The 14,061-nt window shown below is 36.2% G+C and overlaps 1 protein-coding gene across 2 annotated transcripts in view; it reads left to right on the top strand.

The window, feature by feature from the left end:
• Window positions 1–14,061, top strand: part of LOC138705114 (uncharacterized) — a 74,254-nt gene that overhangs the window by 39,616 nt on the left and 20,577 nt on the right. For both annotated transcript variants that reach the window (XR_011333621.1, XM_069833754.1), the window contains exon 2: window positions 1–14,061. This exon is cut by the window's left edge. The gene's annotated coding sequence lies outside the window, so the exon portion shown is untranslated.

Here is a 14,061-nt window from a genome sequence, read left to right as displayed (position 1 = left end):
ACATCCGTTCTCAACACACGTTTTAAATAATATAGACCAGTACAACATCTTAGGTATTTCAAATGGTATCGTTTGGTGAAAAAGCCTTCTTCCAACTGAGAGTAACGACCTTCAATTCTTACAAATATATTCTATTTCAGACGCTGTTAGGTCTAACATAGTACCGACCATAAAAGTAGAATTAATCGAACAATTCCAGAACCAATTGCATGGTAATAACAGTTACATTCATAGTTCTAAACAAAAGTTTGAAAGTAGTTCAGGAGCAAACGATTTATAATTGATAATAAATTAATTATTCACTAACAATAACAAAGCTGTATTTGGAAATATAACAGATTTAAGACAATGATATTTATAACAAGTGCAGCGAAGTGCATGGGTATGGCTAATAAATAAATAAATAAATAAATATATATATATATATATATATATATATATGAAGTTCAATACAGAAATGGATATAGAATGTTAGTTGGGAGGCCGGAGGGAAAAAGACCTTTGGGGAGGCCGAGAAGTAGATGGGAAGATAATATTTAATGGATTTGAGGGAGGTGGGATATGATGACAGAGACTGGATTAATCTTGCTCAGGATAGAGACCAATGGAGGGCTTATGTGAGGGCGGCAATGAACCTCCGGGTTCCTTAAAAGCCAGTAAGTAAGTATATATCTATGAAGTTCACACCTGTGAAATAACGGTGAGCGCGTCTGACCGCGAAATCAGGTGGCCCGGGTTCGAATCCCGGTCGGGGCAAGTTAGCTGATTGAGAGTTTTTCCGGAGTTTTTCCTGAACCCAATACGAGCAAATGCTGGGTAATTATCGATGCTGAACCCCGGACTCATTTCACCGGCATTATTACCTTCATTCCATTCAGACGCTAAATAACCTGAGATGTTGATACAGTGTCGAAGTAACAAGTACCGTAACCCACTAATACGAGTATAAGGGAGAGTCATTAAATTTATTGAATAAAAGCGAAACACAAGTGTATCATTTTTCGACATAGTCTCCTTGATGTTCAATACAGGTCCTCCAGCACGTAGAAAGTGCACGAATTCCACTGAAAAAAAAAAAAAAATCTTGTGGTCGTGTGCGCAGCCACTCAAACACCGCCTGGTGTACCTCTTCATCAGAACGAAATTCTTTCCTCCCATCGCCTCTTTGAGTGGTTCAAACATGTGACAATCACTCGGGGCGAGGTCTGGTGAGTATGGCGGATGTGGAAAAGTATCGAAGTGAAGGTCATTGATTGTTGCAATGGCAGTATGAGACCGAGCATTTCCATGTTGCAAAATGACACCTGTAGTCAAGCGTTTTTGAACAAATCTGAATATGATGGTGTTTCCCCTATGAAGACGTGTAGTGCTTTAAGATAACGCCTCGTTCATCCCAAAAGAAAGTCAGCATAACCTTCCCTGCAGATGGCTGTGTCTCTTGGGTTTTGGTGATGAGGAATGGCGCCATTCCTTGCTGCCTCTCTTTGTTTCGTGTTGGTGGTAATGTACCCAGGTTTCGTCTCTAGTAAAAATTATCGCAAGGAAGCCATCCCCTTCTGCTTCAAAGCGCTGCAAAAGTTCTTCACAGGCATCAACACGTCGCTGTTTGAGTTCTGGAGTGAACTGCCATTGGATCCACCTTGTAAACACTTTGTGAAACTTAAGCACATCATGAATAATGTTCAGATTTGTGGCTATTGCCTCCACAGTTACAAGTCGATTTTCCATCACTACGGCTTCAACTGCTTTAATAGGCTCTGGTGTCACAACGCGGCGTGCCTTATCTGGGAAGGGAGCGTCGCGCCGTTACTGAACTTTCTACTACACTCATACACTTCCTGCTGTGATAAACATCCATCACCATATTGGACCTTCATTCGCCGATGGATTTCAATAGGTTTCACACCTTCACTAATCAGAAAACGTATGACAAAACGTTGTTCTTCGTTGGTGCATATCGCAAGCGGGGTAGCCATTTTTAAACTGATGCTGTGACAGTGTTTCGCTTGTCTGCACTATACTGCCATGTGTAGGGTATCAAGAGGCCTTAATATAACAAGCCTTCTTGTAGGGTATTGCCTAGATCATATATGTAACAGATAACTAATCGCTATGTTAAAATCGGCAGCACTTTGAAGAGAACAACCGCCAGGATCGCCACCCGTCCGCCGTAAACGAACACGAGATGGCAGTACAGTCGCTAATGCAATTCAAATGGGAATTATGACGTGACTCCTTATGTAACAACTAGATGGCAGCGTAGTAAACTTGACAAAAGTTGTTAACGTCAAAGCCTATAAGATCGACCTATCTGTTACATATATGATCTAGGGGTATTGTTAATAGTAGTGGTAACAGTACTGCCAACTTGCAGGATAATGGCGCGAAATTTCGAATTTTTATTACATTTTTAAGGTTTTCATTTGACTCCCTCGCGTATATATGTATATATGGATAAATAAGTAAACCAGACCTGTAAGAAATAAAGAAACGGAAGAAGGGAAAGGAACAAAATAGTAGCGAAGATAAAATGAATAAATAATTTTCGGAAGAAAGATAAGCAGGAATAAGTAAAGCATGAAGGAATGTAATAAATGAAAGAAAAAATAGGGAAGGAATTGTATCTGGGGGGGGAAGAGAAAAGAAGGGATTACAAGGAGAGAATTAAACAAAGTTAAGGAAAGAACACAGAAAGAAAGAGTAGGCCCAATTAACTGGTACAAGGAGAAGAATTTAGGCTATAGAAAGAGAAAATGAGTAAATGTTATACTTATTTTAAAATTAATAGGCTACTCCATTAATCACAAATGTACTGCACACAATAAAAGCGAGACAACTGTTAATATTCGAAACATTTTGTTCTGTATGTATAGTAGGTCTACAACTCGACTCACAAATTTAACATTTTCATCCATATGCCGGGTCGTCTTGTATGGTTTACTGGATACTACGCTTGATAGTGAAGCCGAAGATAGCTGAGACGTTGCCTACGCTATAATATAATAGCGTAGGCAACGGCTGAGATGAGGGATACCGGTATAGATTTTCAAGGAACCGTGATATTCGCAGCCTGATTTCCTTCGAGAAGGAAGAAAAGATTGCAGTCCAGTGTCTTAGATATACGGCCCGTAAAGGAACCATGTTCTTTATTAAATTAGATCCAGGAGGTATTACAGGTCACCTTTTTGTCGCCTCCCAGAGTTCCTTGCTCAATGAAGAGATAACTATCTCTGCAGAACAATCTATCGATTCAGACGGCGGAGAAATGTAGTAGACAAAGCGGGAAGCCAACCAAGAAAATGTGAGAGAGGGCACAATAAAACCAGTAGACTGCAGTGTATCCGTAACTGTAACGTGGAAGAAACCTCCATGACGATGGAACAGAAAAGAAATACGTACAGTCGACTACTTTCAAACTGTTATAAGCGCAATTTTTAATATCTGATGATCTCAGTACTCAATCAACTGTATTAAACAATTAAAAGTAAAAAAAATCACTGTGGCAATTTAAAACATGGCTTTTAGTAACAGCAGCAGCAGCAGCAGCAGTAGTAGTAGTAGTAGTAGTAGTAGTAGTAGTAGTAGTAGTAGTAGTAACAATAGCAATCTGTATTAATAATAAATCTGTAACCAAAATTTTCTGGTAATTTTAGATTTTCCAAAAATAATTGGTGTATAGTTAACCATCCTGAGACCACAAATCGCTTTTTTGAAATTTTGTTTGTTTCTCTGTCTACCTGTCTGTCTGTCTGGATATTTGTTACCTTTTCACGCGATAATGGCTGAAATGATTTATATGAAAATTGGAATATAAATGGAGTATTAAGTTCATTTTAACTTAGATTTTAGGCTATATGTCATTCAAAATAATTTATTTAAAAGAGGAGTTATAAGGGGACCTTAATTAAATAAATCGAAATATCTCGCTTATTATTGATTTTTATGAAAAATATTACATAACAAAAGTTTCTTTAAAAACTATTTCCAATACGTTTTATTCTCTGCAAAATTTTTATAGGACTGATATTACTATGATGTATCGAAGTACGGCTGTCAAAAAAAAAAAAAAAAAAAAAAAAGTGGCCGCACTCGTGAACAGCGAATATTTTCAAAGTCCAGTTCGGGTCGCGGCGATGTTACACGATGCATGTGCTTGTACAAGCAGTTCCGGAACTATGAAAGTGTTTCATGTCTGCGCCTCGTAGACCAGCGGTAGAGTGCTTGTTTAATGATTCAAAGGTCGTGGGTTCGGGCCTTCAAGTTTTCATTTTATTTTTTAATCGTTCTTTAGCGATGTAAATGATATTCAAATTATCATTTATATCCAGTTATCGTTCTTGATGGATACCACGTTATTTATATTTTGTTATCGTTCTTTAAAGATAAGAATAAAATTCAGGTCTTCATTTGTATTCTGTTATCGTTTTATAACGATATGAATAGTAATTATTATTGTATCTCCAATGGGAGTTAGCCCTATTTTACATATGTATGTTAGGGCTATAGTTTTATACACAAAAAAGATAAGCATAAAGAGAAATGGAAAAGAAAATTAAATTAGCTTACGCGATGTAAACAAAACATAAACAATTCGTAAATTAGGCACTGCAATTGCAAAACAAATATCAGGTATCAATTTGAAACATACAAAAACATTAATAACACACATACGTAACACTTCTATAACACAAATATGCAGATTTCCGTACCATACATAATAAATTAATACACAATAGTCACACAAACACAATCAAACTATAATTACGACATTGCGACGACATCAAGCATCCCATAACTGACTCACATAACAAATCAAGCATCCGTTACAACACATACACTTCAACATAGTAACCACACTTTTAAAAGTTACAAATTTGGCTCCAAGAAGAATAAATAGGACACTGTTACTAATTACTATTCTTCTACAATTTCTTAAATACATCTGTAATAAATCTGTGAAATTCCGATATGAATAATATTCACGTTTTTTATATTGTTATCGTTCTTTAGCGATTTAAATAATATTCAAGTTATCATTTATATTCTGTTTTCCTTCATTAGAATTATAAAACAATATTCAAGTTATTTATATTGTTATTGTTCTTTCGCAATATATTAATTAAACAAACCGATATTTATCATTTATATTCTGTTATCGTTCTTTAGTGATACTGTATAAATAATATTCAAGTTATTTATATTGTAATCGTTCTTTAGCGATATAAATAACATAAATTTAATATTAGGTTTGGAAAAATCCAGTTGCATAATACTGGTATTAGTTTTTCTTTTTGTATTATTACATTATACTATCTTGAACCACAATAAAATGAAAAGGAGTAACGAGGAATTGAACCTGAGACGTTGACATCTAAATTCCGACGTTCGTCCGCTGAGCTACGAGGGCAAAAGTGTGGAAACATTTTCGGAAAAATTGGCCCAATCACACTCTTAAGATTTTCTGATGATTCGTAGAAGCTAGTCCAGGGTGCGGGGGGCAAAGGCTAATTGAGATTTCCCGGTCTCTGACAGGGTCAAACATCCTGATAGAATTAATATTTAACCCTTACCGTGACTTTCGGTGAAGTCCGGAGGGCCCAATTAGTCAAATCCACTCTCCTCATCTCCACGCTTGGGCCCCCTGGAATTTAATAAGTTGCGAAAGAGATAGTGGTGTGCGGAAAGCAACGGGATGTTACCGCATTTAGGCCTATCCTTCCCAAGAAAACTGTGTCCTCAAGTCATCCCCACTAACGAGATGACATGAGACAACATATTTCTAAAAAAGAAAGACACATTTGAGATATATAAATGTAATCAAGTGCTCAAATATATCCTGAGATATGAATTGCATTATTGGATTATAAAAAATAGTAAAAACTTTTGCAAAAACAACATAGAACAAAATATCTAAAATTTGTCTCAATTCACCCCGTTTGACGGTACCTTGGAACAACAGTAACAAAATATAAATGATACTCGAGAGAAAATTAAACAGAGAATAAATATGGGAAGTACTTGCTATTATTCGGCTGAGAAGATTCTTACCATCCAGTATGCTTTAAAAAGGCTGAAGTTTAGAATGTATAAAACAGTTATATTAGCGGTTGTTGTGAATTTGGACTATAACTTTGAGAGAGAAACAGAGGTTAAGAGTGTTCGAAAATAAGGTGCTTAGGAAAATATTTGGGGCTGAAGAAGATGAAGTTACAGGAGAAAAGAGAAAGTTACATAATGCAGAACTACAGAAATCGTGTTCATCTAACATAATTAGGAACATTAAATCCACACGTTTGAGATAGGCAGGGCATGTAGTACGTATGGGTGAATTCAGAAATGCATGGGCCTATAGAGTGTTACTTGGAAGACCTGAGGGAGAAACATTTTTTGGGAGGCCGAGATGTAGATGGGAAGATAATATTAAAATGGATTTGAGGGAGGTGGTATATGATGGTAGGGACTGGATTAATCTTGCTCAGGATAGGAACAGATGGCGGGCTTATGTGAGGGCGGCAATGGATCTCCGGGTTCCTTAAAAGCCATTTACAAGCAATAATAATAATAATAATAATAATAATAATAATAATAATAATAATAACAATAACAATAATAGTAATTTATTATTATAATTTATTATTTTTATTATTATTATTTCTTTCTTTTTTCATACCGTCTTTCGTTGTCAGTTTAACATCCTCCTTTTCCGTCTTACACGTTCTTACGGGTAGGAGAGGGAGAATCACTGAATATCACACTAGACATCTCACAGGACATTCCTGACAGTGAAACGAGTGGGCCCGGGTTCAAATCTGGTTCGGACAAGTTACCTGGTTGAGGTTTTTTCCGTGGTTTTCCCTCAATCAATTAAGAGCAAATGCTGGGTATCTTTCGATGCTGGACCCTAGACTCTTTCGATGACATTTTCACCTTCATCTCATTCAGACGCTATGTAACCATAGCAGTTGATAAAGTGTCGTAAAATAACCAATTAAAAAACTACATATGGTGGGATACTGTCCTATTTGTTATGTAAACTTTGTTAAAGGGTGGTTAAAAATACTATTTGTAAAACTATAGTCTGAAGGTCCTTGTGATGGCGGAACTTGTAATCGTCCTTCAAGATTAAATCAATTTTGACTTCTCACCAAATACATCTTCTTCATGGCATGCACGGCAGACACTAGCCGTGGAGTGTGTTCTGCGATTCTGCACCGAATGACATACACGTATTCATAAGGTTATCCATTGGTCTCAAACGTGGCGACAATAATATAAACATAGAGTAGATTCAAGTGGTTCAAAACGTTACCTCTGTTAATTAAAATTCCTACTTACGGCAAAATGTCAAACCACTTACAGTTAACTATATAATTTACAATTTACGTCATTAGCAGTTGTTAATAATTTCTAGAATCTATACGCCATTTCATACAAGTTGAGAGGATTTGAAAGCATTTCTTTCCCCTTCTACTTTCTCTGAGTTCGTCAGCGACAGAGTAAACGACATTTCATACAAGTTGAGAGGATGCGAAAGTATTTATTTCACTTTACGCTGTCGCTGACGAACTCAGAGAAAGTAGAAGGGGAAAGAAATGCTTTCAAATCCTCTCAACTTGTATGAAATGGCATTTAGATCTGGCAGCACATGGACCATGTAATAAAATATCCCTGGCTGCACTTGGACACGTTTGTTTGGTCAACTTCTCATGTGGGCCGCATTTGGACGGTCCACAGCACTAAAAATGTGTCAAAACTGGTATAATCAATTTATATGTATATCGTTTTTTTATGAAAAGTAAGAAAATATTATGATTTTAATAGGAAATATTGTTGGATCAAAGCCTGTGTTATTATCGCCGCGGTCTCATGCTTAATATTCGGCAGGTCTTTGAGCGGCATCGTGAGTAACATTCGGCAGGTCTTTGAAATTTAATTGTATTATTGTTTTCAATTTCTTGTCTCGCCGCTCCAATCACTCTCCTCAATTTCAACGTTGCAACCAATAAGATGCTTCCATTATAAAATTATACCTATTTGTCTAATCCACGTGGACCAAAACCGAGGTTGCAATGTCTTGTGCTGAGGAACATTAAAGTATGTGCTTAAAATTAGTATTAAAGAGTTAAAAATGTAAACGTACTCTTACATTAACAATATAACAAACTAGTGCTTATTCTTATCGAGGAAGTAGACGTGACAACGTGAAGCTTAGAGTGAAACCTACAGAGCAACAATCGGTCGGCAAAATTATGTTTTAAAAGCACACCGCACGTTATTGTATGATGCCGGCATGTTAAGTATGAGGACGCGGCGATAATACCCCCATCTTAGTTGACGTTCTAAGATTATGTCTAGGTATTTCACAAAAGCATGGGGCTATACCTCCATGCCCCCCCAAGTGCCTTCATGGCATGTTACGGGGATACCTTTATTTCACAGAATCTGAATGCGGAATATTAGAATCTAAGAAATGAACACAGAGTTGGTTTACATTGTCTGGATGAAGTTATAGCACTAGATTTTTCATAGTCTATAATCCTCCATTTTTAAAACCATTTCTATTTCAAAGTAACATAACTTTGAAGTGTGTAGAAAGCACAATACCATTATTTTAAATTGTAAAGCATTCATTCATTCATTTAGTGTTCTGCCCAAGGGGAAGTCTTTAACTGCAAACCCAGCTTTCTTCAATCTTTCCTATTTTCTGCCTTCCTCTTTGTTTCCTCATATGATCCATATACTCGTATCTTAATGTCGTCTATCATCTGATATCTTCTTCTGATCCGAACTTTCCTCCCGCTCACCGTTGCTTCCAGTGCATCCTTCAGTAGGCAGTTTCTTCTCAACCAGTAACCCAGACAATTCCTTTTCCTCTTCCTGATCAGTTTCATCATTATTCTTTCTTCAACCACTCTTTACAGCACAGCTTCATATCTTATTCTCTCTGTCCACTTCACACATTCCAGTCTTCTCCAAATCCACATTTCAAATGATTCTATTCGCTTCTCTTCACTTCGTCGTAATGTCCATGTTTCTGCCCCATACAATGGCACACTCCCAGCGTGCTCTGTGCTGACGACTCCTGTAGCAGATGATGCTCTAGACTAGATGGTGTATATGAGGTATAGGCAGAGAGAACCGTTTCCTTGGGGGAGGGGAGGCAAAGCAAAATGATAGAATCCCCATATAACGGGGTTATGGGAGACATTATTTAACTCCTCCCCGTGGTACAATATATCGGAATATGATCATTTAATAAAGGTATTGCCGGGGGGCATTTGTTACATCCATATCCGCGATTTTTCGGACAGAGTTGTATAGGGCTTGAACTGTAGGTCTACTACAAATTATAATAGGGCAGTGATGTCAACGAGAGAGCAAACATGCCTCACAGTCCTTATGCGCTGCTCAGAGCATGTAGGGCACGCAGGTATAAGTCACTGGTGAACACAAGGGTTGTACATTACACATTGACGAAGAAATCATTCAGTAAGTTTCAGGTTGACTGGACTCTTGACTTCGTATGTGAGTGAAAGATGAGGTGATGCTCTTTGCTTGGTATGTGGAAATGATTTAGTTACAAAGAGAAGCAGTGTCAATGCCTGAAATTATTATTGATCTACAGAATGATGTATTCACATTTTGCGTTTTTATTGACATTAAATAGTAGTAAATATATGTGTAGATTTATGTAGAGCTTCTTCCTCAATATATTGTATTTAGTTTACAGAATGAAGTAGAAACAAAAGGGTATTTTGCTAATAACGTAGACACGTTACATGTCAGTTACGAGTTGCAAGTGCAAAATTGATCGAATTCGATTTTTTTATCTAACATGTGTTTTGCATAGATTACCATCCTGCAAAAAAGAATAGCCCACGTCCGTGTCTAGGCCTGTGTTTTTAATTATAAAAGTATTTTATTTCAATAGGTATTCTTATTTTGCAAACCTATAATATATAGTTTCTTTGCTGTCCTGAAAAAAAATACTTCAATAGACTTGGGATGTTTGCCAATTCAGGTCTTCCGTTAGAAAGTATTGACTTCATCAATGATGCACTAGCAAATACCCTCTATGATAGGGAAGTTCTTCTCACATTTTACAAAGCTTTAATTCCTGATATACTATATTCGGGGATATGAAGATTTGCGGCGCAATTTATTTCTATATTTGGCAGTACGTACGTATGTGAGCAATTTTTCGCACTTGTAAATCTAAAAAACCAAGACTAAGATCAGGATTGTCAGATGATAATATGCGCCCGATCTAAGAGGCAAAAAATACACTTCTGAATTAGGTGACAATTTAGAAATTTAAATTTGTTTCTAGTGTGATTTTCATATAATAAGTATATGATTATGTAATAGTTACATAGCAATTAATTAGATAGGCCTCATTATCTAAAACTGCTTAAGTTAAGAGAATATATAATACGTATGTTTATTATTTGTTGTAGGCCTATTATTTCATTTTACCATATCCAAAATGTCCTGTTATTTATTTTCCTTTTTTATTAGTTTAAAACATAAACGCAGAGTTTATGTGCTAATTGTATTATTCGATAACTATATAACAATTAATTAGATCCTAGTTAATATCTGAAACTATATAAGTTAAGAAGAGTCTATGTTTATTATTAAATTCTACTATTTTATATTTAATTGCATTTATTAGAGAGATATATGCTGTAAAAGTGCTTTGATTTCTTGTTGTCTTATATGAATGTAACACATTATCTATCGCTTAAAAGCACTGGTAGGTCAATAGAGTTCATTTTGCTCACCCCTTCTTGATCACAGCTACTGCCTGGAGAATAGATTCATTCCAACCACTCAGTACTTTATAGCACGGAGAATCGAGTACGTCCATCTGACCTTGACATCCCTGTAATAGGGTACAACTTAAAACAATCTCCCTCTTTTTCTCCCTTGTACAGAAACACATGGATACATCAATAAAACTACGTAACAGTGCTAACAGAAACATTTTACTGTACTCCAACCACAAGAAAGTCTTTGGGAACTGAGACGAAGCGGGGTAATGCTGTGAATGAATGTTGATGTCATAAGATGTCATATGGTCACACACGTGGGTACTCGTATCTGTACTGGCTAGCTCCCACAGCACAAACGATAACATTGATACACACACACATATTGATACTACCCTAGCTACAAAATTAGGTCACTGTTAATCTCCTGGTCTTTTAATCTCTCCATACAGGAAATAACATATGCAGGAGAGCGCAGGTTTTTAAACTGACGTTATAACGGTAATATTATCTATCTACTTCGCTCCAATAGATGACGCAATAGTAAGCACATCCCTTTCACGGTTGATCTCCTAGTTGGAGAACAGTATATGAAGTTTATCTTTCTGAAGATATAATATGAAATGTAAACTCTAATTATTTTATTTATCACTTTTCTTTTTTCTGCATTGTTGTGCAGTGTTATTCATATTTCTCCAAGTGGAGAACACCTGCAGACGTCTAACACGTGAGTACAACAGGCTGTTACAAAGGAACCATTACAGTGCTTCCATTCCTCAAATGAGGTATAGCAATTCTTATACGTTCAGAAATTTAAAATAATGTTATAGTCCAGACACATGATTTGAAGACATTAATTCATCAATTTAAGCACAGAAACTTAATCACAAACAAAAGCAAAAAAATAAAATAAAATAGAATAAAATCTTTTGAATTCAATATTTTTTAGCGTTAATAGAAAAAAAGTCGAGACAAGTTGAGAGACAGTGCCCCCATGCCACCCCATAACTTCGCCTATGTAGATAGGGAAGGTGCACTTAAGCAGTTCTGATGGAGACTCTCCCTCCCCCCACAGAGTAGCAGCAGCAGCAGTAGTAGGCCTAGTAGTGGTATACTAGTAGTGGCAAGCCTGTGTCTGATATAAAATCGAAATCTGCATGATGCGATTGCAAAGATGTCGTCATTTTCAGTACCGTACTAGTTGAATACAAATTTTCAAGTAGTGGTACATCAACTGGTGACATGAAGTTTACCCTATGAAATCAGTTGTGAATGATATGCAACTGCTCTCCCCAAGAAAAGAATCACATTTAAAATGGAAGTATTGGAACTCCTGGAAAAGTACACCAGTGGTGAAAATGTTTAATATTTATTTTTACTTAATTGTTTTTAGGGTATCTTCCATATTTTATTACTTCATTGTACAATTTCCTTATTTTATTTGTTTTTTTTTTTTTTTCATTTATTAATACAACATACCCCATTACAGAAGATAATATTACACGTTTGAGTTGTCTTTGGAATAATGTCCCGGATATTTTAGTTATTCTAAAGTACTAATTCTTGGTGTTTCGCTAATATTTATCTATTTACAGTAGTTCGTTGTTCGTTAATCTTTGTATGGTACAATTTGTCTGTCTCATTACGTATTCATTTATTTACAGTAATTTTCTGGGTATTGTCACAGTCTAGTACTCTAGTAAATACAGTCGCGAAGCTAGAGTTATTGAGGGTACTAGGAACAATAGACTGTGCCGGTACTATTTCACATTGCCTGTGATGATGCGATAGTAGCGATCCTAGTGGTTAGCAACTATCTATGGATGCATATTCCATACATATTGACCTTCGTGACTGTATATACTAGAATGTGGTATTGTTCCCAACTAATGTAATTGCTAAGCTTCTCTATAAAATTAGTCTATTTAGGTAATTATATTAATACGAGTACATTATTCATTGTATATTGCAGCTGGTATGCTTAAATAGGACTAGAAATTAAAAAAAATATAATTACATTGATAAGTATTTTATATAAGATTCAAGTTATATGTTTATACTAGCCATACACGTGTGCTTCGCTGCACATATTGCAAATAATAGTATCATTTACTTATATCTATTATATTTTCAAATGCAGCTTTGTTTTTACTTAGTGGAAAATTAGGTTATTGTAAGTTTTAAGTCGTTTTCTCCTGAATTATTTTCATAGTTGCATTTAAAACTATAAATGTAAGGGCCATTTTCTCCAAATTAAATTAAACTTGGTATAAATTATACCCGTTCAAATTTAGTATTCAATTTAAACGTCCTTCCATTTTCTCCATAAATTTCTGGCACTCGTTTAATTTAAATGCAGGGATGTAGTGGAGGTGGGGCAGAGCTCCGGCACAGATTTGGAATTTTAAAATAATCTGTTTTGACACCATAGTACTTTTCCAGCTAACGATACCTTAGTTAATGTCAGAATATTTACACACATTTTCTGTGCTTCCTTTAGAATTTCGAAACAAGTTCGGAAGTAGAAGGTCGCGAGACCACTAGGAGCAAAGGAGGGGTGTGTAGTGAGGGATGGGGAAGGAGTCAGTGACAGGACAACCACCAAATTAACTTTAGTGCCCCTTCGCGAACTGGTCACATTCCTAGTTCACTTTCGTTTCGTATTGTATTTCGTTAGTTTGCTCGTCTTTGTACAATACAGAAGATTGTCTGTGGTGTTACTTAACCGAAATATGTTGTGTTTTTTTACAGTTATTTTACGAAGTGAATTTTAAACTTTCCAAGAAGGTAAAAAAAAAAAAAAAACATAAAGAGCTCTGGCACTGTAAAGTTTGGGACTACAACCCTGTTTAAACGACAGCCCACCCGTTTAAACTAATGTTGGCTCTATATGCTGAAGGCTCTCTCACTTCGCGCCCGTACCTTGGATGTAGCATGACTGATTTAAATGACCCTCAAACAGCTTCACATTCTAATGTATACAGTCGCGAAGCTTGAGTTGTTAGGGTACTAGGAACAATAGACTGTGCCCATACTATTTCGCATTGTCTGTGATGAGGCGATAGTAGCGGTCCTAGTGGTTAGCAACTATCTATGGATGCATATTCCCTACGTATTGAGCTTCGTGACTGTATATACTATAATATATTAGACTGTGCCAGCTTAACTGTGAGATTCTGCTTTTTCCGTATAGTTGGCGCTGACATCACACCACCTACACAGTGAACCACCTATACCACCTAGCAGTCGAGAAGCGGAAATAAAATACATATAATTTTAATGCATCTAG

This window comes from Periplaneta americana, chromosome 8 (assembly GCF_040183065.1).
Source record: "Periplaneta americana isolate PAMFEO1 chromosome 8, P.americana_PAMFEO1_priV1, whole genome shotgun sequence".
Taxonomy (NCBI): Eukaryota; Metazoa; Arthropoda; class Insecta; order Blattodea; family Blattidae; genus Periplaneta; species Periplaneta americana.
The sequence above is the reverse complement of the archived record's forward strand: the minus strand, read 5'-3'. Positions and strand labels throughout refer to the sequence as shown.